This window comes from Balaenoptera borealis (assembly GCF_965194805.1).
Source record: "Balaenoptera borealis genome assembly, chromosome: 2".
In the NCBI taxonomy this organism is placed as follows: domain Eukaryota; kingdom Metazoa; phylum Chordata; class Mammalia; order Artiodactyla; family Balaenopteridae; genus Balaenoptera; species Balaenoptera borealis.
Genome location: NC_138867.1, coordinates 39027876 through 39040687, shown reverse-complemented (window position 1 = coordinate 39040687; position 12812 = coordinate 39027876). Strand labels below are relative to the sequence as shown.

Genomic DNA, 12812 nt, shown 5'->3' with positions numbered 1-12812 from the left:
ACACAGTCCTTGAACTGAATTGACATTAAATCTTTACAATGAAAAGGAATATATCCAGTACCGAAACAAACAGAAATCTCTGCTAATAACTGGAAGTATTTTCTGAGAGACAATTCCCCACGGGTCTCTTGCATTTCTGCACTTCTTTTGAGCAGAGACACTAACTAGCTGCCTTTGTATTGAACTATCTTTTCACAGACAGCTGTATAATGAATAGCCTTGGAAGACAGATATGTCTTCTTCTGAGCAAAAGGCTGGTATAATGAAATTACTGTCTTTCTCCAGAGCAACAGCAAGCAGGTTTAGTGCCCATGATAAAAGATTTGGGTTCCATTAGCTTGGAGTCATTCTCTTGTAACACAATCTGCTGTATGTGCAAGTGTAATACGGATCTCTGTCATCTTGTGAGAATTCAGATGTGTGCAACTAGCACAAAAATGATAATCCTCTGGCCACAAACTATTGTTGAGAGTAATAACCTATCTTTTAGCTCTAATCCAGGACTCTTCTGCCTCTACCAGCATCAGTGATACTGTGGCAGGCTAATTTGTCTCATATTTTTCACAGTTCTTGATAAGGGACACTTAAGAATGTATACCAGGGAATGTGGAGAAAAGAAAACCTTTGTGCACTGTTGGTGGGAATGTAAACTGGTACAGACCTTATGGAAAACAGTATGGAGGTTTCTCAAAAAAAATTTAAAAAGAACTACTATATGATCCAGCAACTCCACTTCTGGATATTAATTTGAAGGAAACAAAAACACCAACTCAAAAAAATATATGCACCCCCATGCTCACTACAGCATTATTCACAATAGCCAAGACAGGAAAACAACTAAGTTCCACTGACAAATGAATGGGATAAAAGAAAATGTGATATATACTATATATATATATATATATATATATATATATATATATATACATACATAGTGCAATATTATCCAGCCATAAAAAATAAGGAAATCCTGCCATTTGTGACAACATGGATGGATCTTGAAGGCATTATGCTAAGTTAAATAAGTCAGGCAGAGAACTACAAATAACATCTCACTTATATGTGAAATCTAAAACAAACCAATGAACAAAAAAACTGAACTAACTCGTAGATACAGAGAACAGATCAGTGGTTGCCAAAGGCAGGAGTGAAGGGTGGGGGAAATGGGTAAAGATGGTCAAAAGGTACATACTTCCAGTTATAAAATAAGTAAGTCCTGGGGGGTGGTATAATGTACAGCATGGTGACTATAGTTAATAATACTGTATTGTATATTTGAAACTCGCTAAGAGAGGAAATCTTAAAATTTTCATCACAAGAAAAAAATGATAACTATGTGTGGTGACGGACGTCAACCACACTTATTGTGGTGATCATTTCACAATATATACAAATAGCAAATCATTATGTTGTACACCTGAAACTAATATAATGTTATATGTCAGTTATGTCTCAATTAAAAAAAGGTTATAGTCTATCACAGTTCACCCTCTGGTTTCCAGTGATTTTCATGTCTTTCCCACTTGTAAAATATACTTAACTTCCCTCTCCTGTAAGACCTCTAAAGCCTCATTCCTTAATGGCATTATGCTCAGGCTTAGGGTCCAAAATCTCATAACTGAAATCAGGTTCCAGTAATGTATGAGACTTCGGGTGCAGCTCTCCCTAATGAAGACCTGTGAACTAAAGCTATCCATATAAGCTACCCAATATAGAATAAGCTACCCATATTCTATATTGAGGGTGGGACAGAGACAAATGAACCACGGTAGAATATCTTACTCAAAAATGAGGGCTGAGGTGATGAGAGGCACATAGCAGTCACTGATTCATAAAAATTCTGAAATCCAGCCCTTTTCATTGTTCTGGAAACAAAGGAATTATGTTCATTAGGACTAAGTTCTGCTCTCTGGGAGTGGTTTTCTGCAGCTATTTGTTTCACCCTCTGGGATACTGGCTCTGCCTTCTGAGACATCCTTCATTTTCCATAAGAAAGGCCAGTGTTAGCACGTGAATAGTTTTCTCAGCCAATATTTCTGACCTATAGAAAAGAAAAAGAGCTTAGAGATTTTTTTTTTTTCTTTGACTGTCTCTGTCTCTTTCAGTCCAAGCTGATATAATTCCTTTAAAAGCTTCATGGGTTTCCAGATTATCAAATTATAATCCAGTCCATTAGACAAAAGCTATGCTAATAAATCTCTTAGAAAAAGACCCTGTCTACCCTGAGTGCTATAGAATGATTCCCTTAAGTCGTTTTTTTTTTAATGTTTATTTTATATTGGAGTATAGTTGATTAACAATGCTGGGTTAGTTTCAGGTGTACAGCAAAGTGATTCAGTTATACATATTCATGTATCTATTCTTTTTTCTTTAAGTCTTAAGAGCCCTTTTGTTTGACATAGAGACTGTAAGAGGCATAACATTAAGATTCTTATATGTCTTTTGTATAGCTGAGAGGACTATAAAGCACCATCGTAAATATTCCTCAAGCCTCAAAAAGGGATCTTATAGCTTGACTTGACTTGATTATTACCCTGAAGTCACATTTTATTGTCAGTACTCTGTACTTGATATTTGCACTGAGGCCTTTCCTAACTTTGAAAACCTTTTGCCAACTGGAAATCCTGAGAGTGAAAAACAGTTTTATTTTCCAACCCAGTAAATCCTGTTGTGTAAATAATTCTTCTAAATTCTGCTCAAAAGTTGAACATTTCCTTCCTTACTTAGTACATCTCTCTTTTGAAATACTTTATCAAAGACAGCTTAAAAATGTACATTATACTTTTTTTCTGCCTGAAAATCACCTTATCTAGACCACAGATTTATTAGGTCCTTTTCACATCTTCCAGCTTATAGCTAGTGACAGTCTCACCAATTGCTCCACCAAATATATATCACAAATCCCTCCAGCTTGCAATAGCACTCTTCTCCCTGCACTTCAAGCCCCCACCAACAGTGTCCTTACTGACCAGTCCCAAAGTCACTGCCCATGATTTAGGTTATTCTTATAGCAGTATCTACCTTTTTAGATATTAACTTCTATCTTGGTTATCCACTGCTGCATAACAAACAGTCCCCAAACTTAAGATCCTTAACTTAATCACGTCTGCAAAATGCTTTTTCCGGTATAAGGTAACATTCACAGATTCTGGGGAACAGGATTGGGATATATTTGGGGACTATTATGTCATCCTACCACAGAGATACTAAATTATACATACTATACTAAAATTATACATACTATACTACATTATCATTTTCTCTCTCTCCCTTGCTCAATTTAAGGAGATTGTCAAGTTTTGAACAACTTAAGAGATGGTAGCAGGAACGGAAAGCAGAAATAAACTGTGGGTATTTCTGGCTTTTGTTTTCTGAAAATCTATGTCCTAAGTGAATTTAAAGCATATAAAGGAAGATCTGCAGATTAAGACAATGTGTTTTGGAGAAATATATGGATGAGAGTGTCCATAAAGGATAGGCAAACCTCCCTCAAGAATAGAGATCCCCTGAACTTGTGGAGGAGGAAAGAAAGAAGGACGGTGTTTTCTGACCTCACCAGGGAAGCAACAAGATTTCAGATATGAAAGGAAAATGAGTGCATGGGCAAGTCAGAAAACATGCCTTCTCTTAAGCCTGTCATAGAAGTAACAGACCTGAAGTGGTTTTGCAAACAAGGGAATAGATGACAGAATGCCAATAAATGTCCCCCAAGGCCTTCACTCTGGAAAAAAACCTGTCGAAATAAGGAAGACACCCAAGAATGATGACAATTGAATTTTTTAGGTAGATATAAAATGGAGTCTCAGGGTCAGAAATGAAGTTGCAGAAAATTTTTAAATAAAAATATTTCCTGCATGTCCAGGTTTGAGGACAAAAGTTTATCTCTGCTTTCTCTTTCTTCTTTCTTTTTCTCATGTGTATGTGTGTGTATGATAATTTTTTACATTGTTTAAACAATGTGCCCAAATTATCATTACTTTCAAGGTATATATAAAAAGAAGGACTATAATTTTGGTGCATAAACTTTTCTTGGAACAAGAGCATAAACATACCTTTAGAAAACAGTTTATCACCCACTCATTGAGTGTTACTCTTTAATGATCATGTCAATTAGGTTATTTTTGTTTTCATTTTTATAAATAGTGATGTATTTATTGAGTCCCAGAAACAAATGTAAAATTTTTCTCACTAGACTTTAAGTATCTTAATTCCATAATCTCCTGTTAATAATATCCATCAAAGTATTACATTGACTTTTTCCAAGTTGTTACTCAGGGGAAAGTATAGATATCTATAGGTTCTTAGTTTGACTTATTGCTTATCAAGACGTACAATCTTTATACAATTTCTTTTTCCTCTGAGAGTAACTGAATTATGAAGAAATAGCTATGAAATTGATTTCAAGAGGGGTAGCCAAGAGTCCTTTCCAGTGGGAATAATAACTTCAATTTTCAGATGGTTTCTATATAAATTTCTCCATTTGATTTTTCACAAGAACATTAGAGAGCGTGGCAGGAGTTTTCATGTACATTTCACTAAATTAATTCTTTCAGAAACTTGCGTGGGCTACTGTGGAAACTACAAATAGAAATGAGAAGGAGCTAACACATTCTAATTGTTCAGTAAATGGTCGCCATCACTGCTATTATTTGGTGCCTATGAGAAGTGAGGGTCAAAGTGATTACGGCTCGCCCAGGTCTTCTGACTCAGAGCCCAAAATTTCATCCTCAGGGCCTCACAGAGATTCTCAGCTAATTTTTCCCTTCAAAGAATGGGGATTGATTTAACAATAGAACAACAACAGGAGTAATCCCACAGATCGTATTCCACCTGCAGGACCTCGGGCTTTTAGGCTCACCAGTTAGTTCTGGACAAAAAGTGTCTGCCAAGTCCCTGATCCTCTCAACCTCCCACACTCCCAGTGTTTATCTTTAGAGAGAAAAAAAGGAATCCCTTAGAAAAGGTCTTAGTCCTCTTCTCTCAAAGGTGGGGAAAAAACACCTTTTGAAACTACTCCTGCTGTCAAAGTTCATGCCTTGATTTGTGAAGCCTGGTCTTGCAAAAGTACTAAATCAAAGTAAAATGGATTTACATTTGTAAACTTTGTTTCCACTTAATGGGATTAGAAAGACCACTCACATTAAACAAACAAAAACATCAGTTCAGCAGCAAGACAGATAGAACAGTAAATTAACCATACACAAGCTCTGAAACTCAGTGTGAATTTAGGCCTAGTAATTTTCTTTTAAGATAATTTGAAGAATCAAGAAACTTCCAGAGCCTACTTATATGTTTTCACATCTACTCTTTACCTGAGCCACGTACATTGTTGGGGAAAGAGAAAAGCCACAAAGGGAGTGATAGACAATGTGCAATGAAGTTGGTTGGAAAGCAGTTAAAAGACAGGTTTTCTAAACCTAAACTTCTCCAATTGTGAAGATTTAAAGTGTGAGAATTTAAACTCAGACGTAGGCAGCAACACGACCATTGAAAATCTTCTCAATATGCAGTGAAGAAATGCACATTTCCCAGAATATACAGCAGTAGAAAGTTTTCTTAAAACCATCTTAAGTACCCCCAAATAAATTAGCTTTGAATATTTCAGGCAATAGGAGAACCTGATAATAATTACTCTTATAACCCAGCGTCTGCTCACACATCTAACAGATTTTGCAATGTTTTAATACATCTGTTTACATTTTTTCTCTGGCCCAAAAGAAGGCTCAGTGCTGTCTTCACTTTCTGGCCTCGGTTCCCACTGACATCAGATTTCTCCCTGTGGAAATCAAGCAATGGACACAAAATTAAAACTGCAAAGGGTATGATTTTTATCAATTTATTTTGTCTTTGTGGCTTTGCCTACATAACATCCCAACTAAATTTGTAAATTCAAGCAACATCCTCATTTGAATTGAGAGTGAAAAGGATCATGCCAGGGCTTGAGCAGCCACAGGGCAGGTGGGCATAGGGGGGAGTACAGTTGATAAAATAGGAAACGAGGCTAATATATGGGTCCAAAGTCTCATCCAAAAAGTTCCACTAAGAGAAAAAGTGTGGCAGATACTGTAGGGCAAGGTCAACAAGGAGACTGGGCAACTGGATTTGAGCACCAAGGCTATGTGCTCAGACCCAAATCAATAGAGCTGAGCAGCAAGAAGGTATCTGGGCATAAAGCCTTGAGGGACCAGAAAAAATGTGAACTGATGCAGAGCAGTGTCTGTGTCGCAAAAGCTTTTTTCAAGGAATGGCTATGAAATATTAAGAAGAATTTTAGGTGTGTCTGGCGTTTTAGCAAACATACTAAAGCATATACATTCAGATGTGTGTCGTCATGCATATGAATCACCAAAGTTAATCCTTAATTCGTTGAGCTGCTGTTAACAGCTCAGTTTTGAAATTCCTATGTTAAAATTGCTTTCACAACCCGCTTAAAAACCACACAGTGAGATCATTGATATTATTCATGGATAAGGCAAGCAGACCTTATGCTTGTGCTTATGCTTGGCCACTCTGTTTCCAAAATCTCACCCTGACATTCGCCATTACTTCAAGTAAAGATGAAAAGAATGAATTAGCTATTACCTATTGTGGCAATCAGACATTTTAAAATAAAAATGTGAAACTCCTGACTTATTTACATCCTCAGGTCACTCTCAGTAGCCTAGTGAGAGGGGTGCAGGATTCCAGGCATGGAATATTTCATTCTCAGTGTTAGGGAGTTAGAATGTTGCCAATAGTTACCAACATTTATATGGGACTGTGTCTCACTCATGCGACATAAGTAACCCCAGTGAATGCTATGCTGAAAAAATACATACTTTTCACCATCTTCTCTTGGATGTCCCAAATTCCACTGATTGGACTGCCATTGCTTCTCTATACACTTGCACACTGGCAGAATTCTTTCCCAGGGCTACAAGCAGAAAGTAGGTTGATGCACATAATTCTTAGCCCAATATCTATTGACTAAGTGCCAGTGAGGTGTTGTTGACCTGAGATAGGATTGCCTGTACTTCAGTGCCGAATTTTGCAGCACTCTGAATAAATGATGCTTTCAAAACTTAACAGTATTCACTGTTCTGAGTTCTTTCTCATTAATATTTTTCTATATAACACTTTGTTTGTAAAGATTATACCTTCTAGGATGTTGTACAACCTCACTAGACAACCTCTCCCCAACACAAACACATACACACACATACACACTCCTGACTAGTTGTTTTCCTTCTATTTTTTATAGTCTCCAAATAGACATACAAAGAGAGAGAGTCATGGTAGTAATAGTCATTGGGTTATGGAGAGGGAAGAGGAATCTCAAAATGTGGTATGCATATAATAGATAGTTCCCTAGTTTCCAGGTCGATGAAGATTTATTTCTGAATCAGGAAAAATAGCAAAGAGGGAATATTTTATCTACTTTTAATTGGGCAAATAAGGTTGGAATATCTATTACAATTTTTAATACAATTTTTTTAGCTCTGTAGTTTATGAACATTCTTTATAGATACTGGTAATGGGTTTATTGTCGATTCTGATTTACAGTGTTCTGACTTTTGTGATTTTCCTCTGCCTTCACGGATATTTTTGGGCACAGTTGAGACCAGCTGGATCATGGGCTGCAAACCATATGCCATTTTACACTAGAAACCTCTTTTCCCTCTGGACTTGCTTGCAATTACTCCCATCTTCTGATTTCCTGAATTTTTGGCGCCTCAGTTCAATTTCTACATCTGCTGCTTACCCATTTGCTTTAGTGAACATCCCTTTCCAAGCTTCTTGGACTTAGGTTCTGCACACATTTCTGGGATCTGTTCATTCCTCTGGTTTTGGTGACCTCTATTCCATCTCTCAACTTGTTAAATTTCCAGCTTTTGTAATGAGACAATCACTAAATTTACTTGCCCCAGAATTACACGGAGTGGTAATGATTATTTTGTAATACCACAGTCCATGTATAGTCCTTGAATCAGGTGAGTTTGTCTTTCTGGGGTATGAGTGTTATTATTATTATGTATTTATTAATGTTTTTGTGTACAGTCTATGATCTTTTGCCATTAAAGATAATTTCCCCATGGTATGAACTAAATAGAGAATATATTTATTTAGACAAGATCCTTAGTGAGGTCTGGGTTGCCAGAAAATATGTTTAGAAAACAGATATAAGATTATACATGAGATAGTTGTATGAAGAGCTGAAGCAAGACTATTAACTGTGATGTAACTAAGAATTATTGTGTTAAGATATGAAACTCTTATGCTTACTGCATTATTGTAAATTTAATCTAATGAAGCTAAACAAATTCAGAGGATGAATATCCCTCTAGTCATGCTAAATTGTATTAATTCTTATCCTTCTTAATCTTTTTGGCGTCAGAGATAGGAAGAAACAAGAGTTTTGACATGCCTGGTGTCCTTGGCGAAGAAAGGAAACCGTTTACAAGTAAGCAAGTGTTTGTGCTTTTGAAATGACTGGAAATGACTTCACAACGGGTCTTAAAACATAGCAGTTAAATATTATTCCAAAATGCAATTATCTCACCATTAAAGTGAAGCATAATAAGTTAGCTGCTATTGTTGGAAGCTAAAAGAATAACAGAAATGATTTGGAGAACTAAGAGAATTCTTCAGTCACCAAAAATCAGAAGATCAGCTCCATGAACAATGATGTCTTTGTCTTTAAGGTGAATATTCTAGTAATATATTATCTGTTCATGACCTGCCTAAACCTTTAAACTTTTGTTGTCATGTAGTTAAAACATCTACAATATATATATTTCCATGGAACAGTATAAATTTCTTTATTCATCTGATTTCAAAATCTCTTTTGGATTAAAAAAGGCATGAGGTAAACAAATAGCATATTTTTGAGTTTTCATTTAACTTGCTGTTTAGATACATATCATTTTTCCCTTTGTGAAGGGATTTGACATTTTTACTTCTTTTTTCTTTAAATGTCTCTTTCTTGTTCTTTGGAATATGAGGTCAGCATGCTTTAAAATATTACGTCTTAGAATCTAAAGTCCTACCTTGATGTGACCTAGTTTCCCTTTATATTTCCAGATACCTGATTTTTTTTTTTTAATTTTCTGTTTCTTTCTTACATTGACTATTAATTTTTTGGTCAACAATATTTTTTTTTTTTAATTTTATTTATTTATTTATTTATTTATGGCTGTGTTGGGTCTTCGTTTCTGTGCGAGGGCTTTCTCTAGTTGCGGCGAGCGGGGACCACTGTTCATCGCGGTGCGCGGGCCTCTCACTGTCGTGGCCTCTCCCGTTGCGGAGCACAGGCTCCAGACGCGCAGGCTCAGCAACTGTGGCTCACGGGCTTAGTCGCTCCGCGGCATGTGGGATCTTCCCAGACCAGGGCTCGAACCCGTGTCCCCTCCATTGGCAGGCAGATTCTCAACCACTGCGCCACCAGGGAAGCCCCAGATACCTGATTTTTAAAATAAGATAAATAAGTACTAGGGATGTAATGTACAACATGATGACTATAGTTAACAATGCTGTATGGTATATTTGAAAGTTTCTAAGAGAGTAGATCCTAAGAATTCTCATCACAAGGGAAAAAAATAATTTTGTATGCTGCTATATAACACATTTAATTGAACTTATACTACCAGTGAACAAAGATGGTGGGGTCTTTCTTTGTTTTTTCTTTGTTTCTTTTTTTTTAATGGTAATTTTTTGCAGAAAAGTCTGTATTCCAGAATATACAGCCTGTCACCTTTGATCCATTTCATTGCTGCTTTGATACTTCATTGTGATGCTATATTTGGGCAGGGGGCAGTTCAGGTATGTTGAAGAGAGGCTGCCTAGGGCATGCAACATGAGCAGACCACAACTGCAGACAACCTACAATGAATTAGAGAGAGGTGAGCAAAAGACGGAACTAGAACCCATGGAACTAGAAATAAGATTAAAATACAAAAGTATATGTGAGAAATTAGTTTTGGTTCAGCAGGACTATCGTTTGATTTTCATAAAGTGGATGCTGGGAAGTGATCAACTTTAAGTCCTTACTGACGACAAACTTTTCTGTAGGGGATAGTATTATACGCATTGGATAAAACATCTTCATTAGTCATAATAATTAGTTATCAACAAATCATAAGTTCCTTGATGGCAAGATCTAAGTCTATTTATCCTTTGAATAACCTAAAATATTAAATTATCTGCAAAAAATTTTTGATAAATTTCTCTTATGTTGCGGATATTGTTCACAGGCTGGGAAGTTCTTGGCATTAGAGAGCTCAAGGTCCCAGGAAGGAAAGTGAATAGTAAACCAGGAGTCACAGTTCATTATGACCTAGTTTCCAACTGTTTGCATTTATATAGCACATCAAAAAGATGTCATGCATTTTAAGTCATGCATTCCCAATATATGTATTTCTATTCACAAAGGTTTTATATATACTTCTATTAATAGTTAACATCTCAAAGTACAATTTATACTTAAGGAAAAGTTCATTGTCAATGACTTTTGTTATAAATCCACATTCAAATAGTTTTCTTAATTATTTCAATTTTTTGTCTGATTTCCTCAGATAATTTTAATATTCTTAGTTAAGCCTTTTTCAAAGTTGGATAAGGTCAGCTCCGCCCTTTTTTGCTCGCATGTGCTTGCATTATTGGCATTATGTTTAATCCATGGATTTTTTGTAGAAACTTTTAAAAGCTACCCTCTAAAGGCTTACTTTAGCATTTCGACTTGATATATAATATATAAATATAAATTTTTGAGCACATGCAAATTGCCAGTGGGTTCTGTGGCGCAATCCCTGAGAGGTGTGAAGTCTCACGGCAAGCTTTCCTAAGACACTACAGGCACAGATCCACGCGGCAGAAACTTCTTAAATACACTCCCAAGCTTCACGCTCCCTCCTAAACTCCTGAGCCATGACAACCCATGTAACATCACTGTTCACTAATGAACCAAATAAAAAGTCAGAACACAGAACTGCATTTTCAATCTGAAAAAGCCTGTGAGGAAAAATGCCAGTTAACAGTTTGATGAACATAAAATTTAAGGTAAAAACCATTAACACAGCATTTGAATATAAAAAAGAGCTAAAATTTGTCCATATAGGGGAAAATAACATCTACCAAATATATGTTACAAATAGATATAATTGTAGAAAGACATAAGAGAAAAACATTGAAAAATGACAATGAGGTCAATGGAAGGTTTGTGAATTTTTTAAAAAACTTTTTGAAGCTTTGTGAGTTTTTTTTTGTTTTGTCTTTTTTAACTTTTTAGTGTGAGAACAGTTAAGTTCTACTCTCTTAGCAAATTCCAATTACATAATACAGTGTTATCACCTATAGTCATGCTTTACATTAGATCCTCAGACCTTATTTGTCTTGTAACTGAAAGTTTGTACCGTTTTAGCAAATTCTCCCTATTTCCCAACTCGCCCCAGCCTGGGAACCATTCTTCTATTATGTTTCTATATTTTGGCTATTAATCCCTTCCCAGAAGATACATGATTTGCAAATATTTTCTCCCATTTGGTAGGTCCCCTTTTCGTTTTGTTCATAGTTTCTTTTGCTGTGCAGAAGCTTTTTAGTTTGATGTAGTGCCACTTTTTTATTTTTGCTTCTGTTGCGTTTGCTTTTGGTGTCAAATCTGAAAAATCACTGCCAGGACCTATGTCAAGGAGCTTTTTTACTGTACAGTTACTATATAGTTTTGGCTTTATTTTGTTACCACAATGTGAATTATTAACCCTAAATAACACTTTTGCAAATGGGTTTGATTGTTGAGTCCAAATCTGTCAATAATTTGAAGCAAGTAAATATATATGTATATTTATTTAAAATCTATTAATGACAATGGATTATTAAAATCAACTCTCTAAGGAAAAGTCAAACATATTAACAGTTCTGAAGATTGTTAACTAACTCTAAAAAAAGATAACAAACCGTAAGTAAAATAACATTTTTAAGGTAACTTCTCCACTGTTAATAAATATTTCAACCAATGAAAAGTTGCTTCTTGCCATCAAACTTTGAGATAATAATAATAATAATAACAGTAATAATGAAAATCAAGCAAAAAGAAAACAAAGCTAAGGATACTTCATTTGCTGAATATCAATTAAGTTATTATGCAGATCACTTTCTGAAACACATGTTTAGATGAGTTAAAGCACTGAAACATATAACAGATACTAACTCTTAACATACAGATGTTAAAAAGTAGTTTATTAAGTCATCCAAGAAATGCAAATTCATATTGTTTCCTAGAAATTTCTTTTACATATAGTTGGCCAAATGAAGAAATTGAACATCATCCTAGGTCTGTATGTGTGTCTTTTAGTGGTCCAAAGAAAAAACAAATATTTAAAAACCCAGCGATAATATGGATCTAATTTATGGTTTATTGTCTTGCTACATTAAGTAGGTATAAATAACGTGCAGAATACACTTTTTTCAAAACTGAGAAAATGCCACTGATGCTATCTGTAATGGTTACTTTTACTTAAATTGAAAGACAAAAGCATTCATGTGATTCCTCAGGCCAGCACTGTTTTGATGTGACAAAAAGAAATGATCATCAAAATGCAGCTCCTTAAGCAAGTGCTTAATTTCACACTTTCAAAAATAGTGCTATCTTTCTGGTCAGGCCAGGAAGAATTGAGAAAGATTAAGAAAGTGTTTAAAGATGTTTATTAAAAAGTAACTATAAAAATGTGAAGGAGACACAGCACTGAGCATGCCAAATAGAATAAAACCATCATCAAAAAGACTCAACAACTATGAAAAGAGTTCTTCAAAATATACCATGTTTTTTCTAGATAACAAAA

The 12812-nt window shown here is 35.4% G+C and overlaps 1 long non-coding RNA gene across 1 annotated transcript; it reads right to left on the bottom strand.

Annotated features, from left to right (window-relative positions):
- Positions 1–5661: 5661 nt before the first annotated feature.
- On the bottom strand, positions 5662–9523 carry LOC309624433. Its single transcript, XR_014241918.1, has 2 exons — positions 9440–9523; positions 5662–9064 (listed from the first exon to the last, which is right to left on the bottom strand). It is a non-coding gene; the product is annotated as an uncharacterized lncRNA (long non-coding RNA).
- Between the last annotated feature and the right edge of the window lie 3289 nt (positions 9524–12812).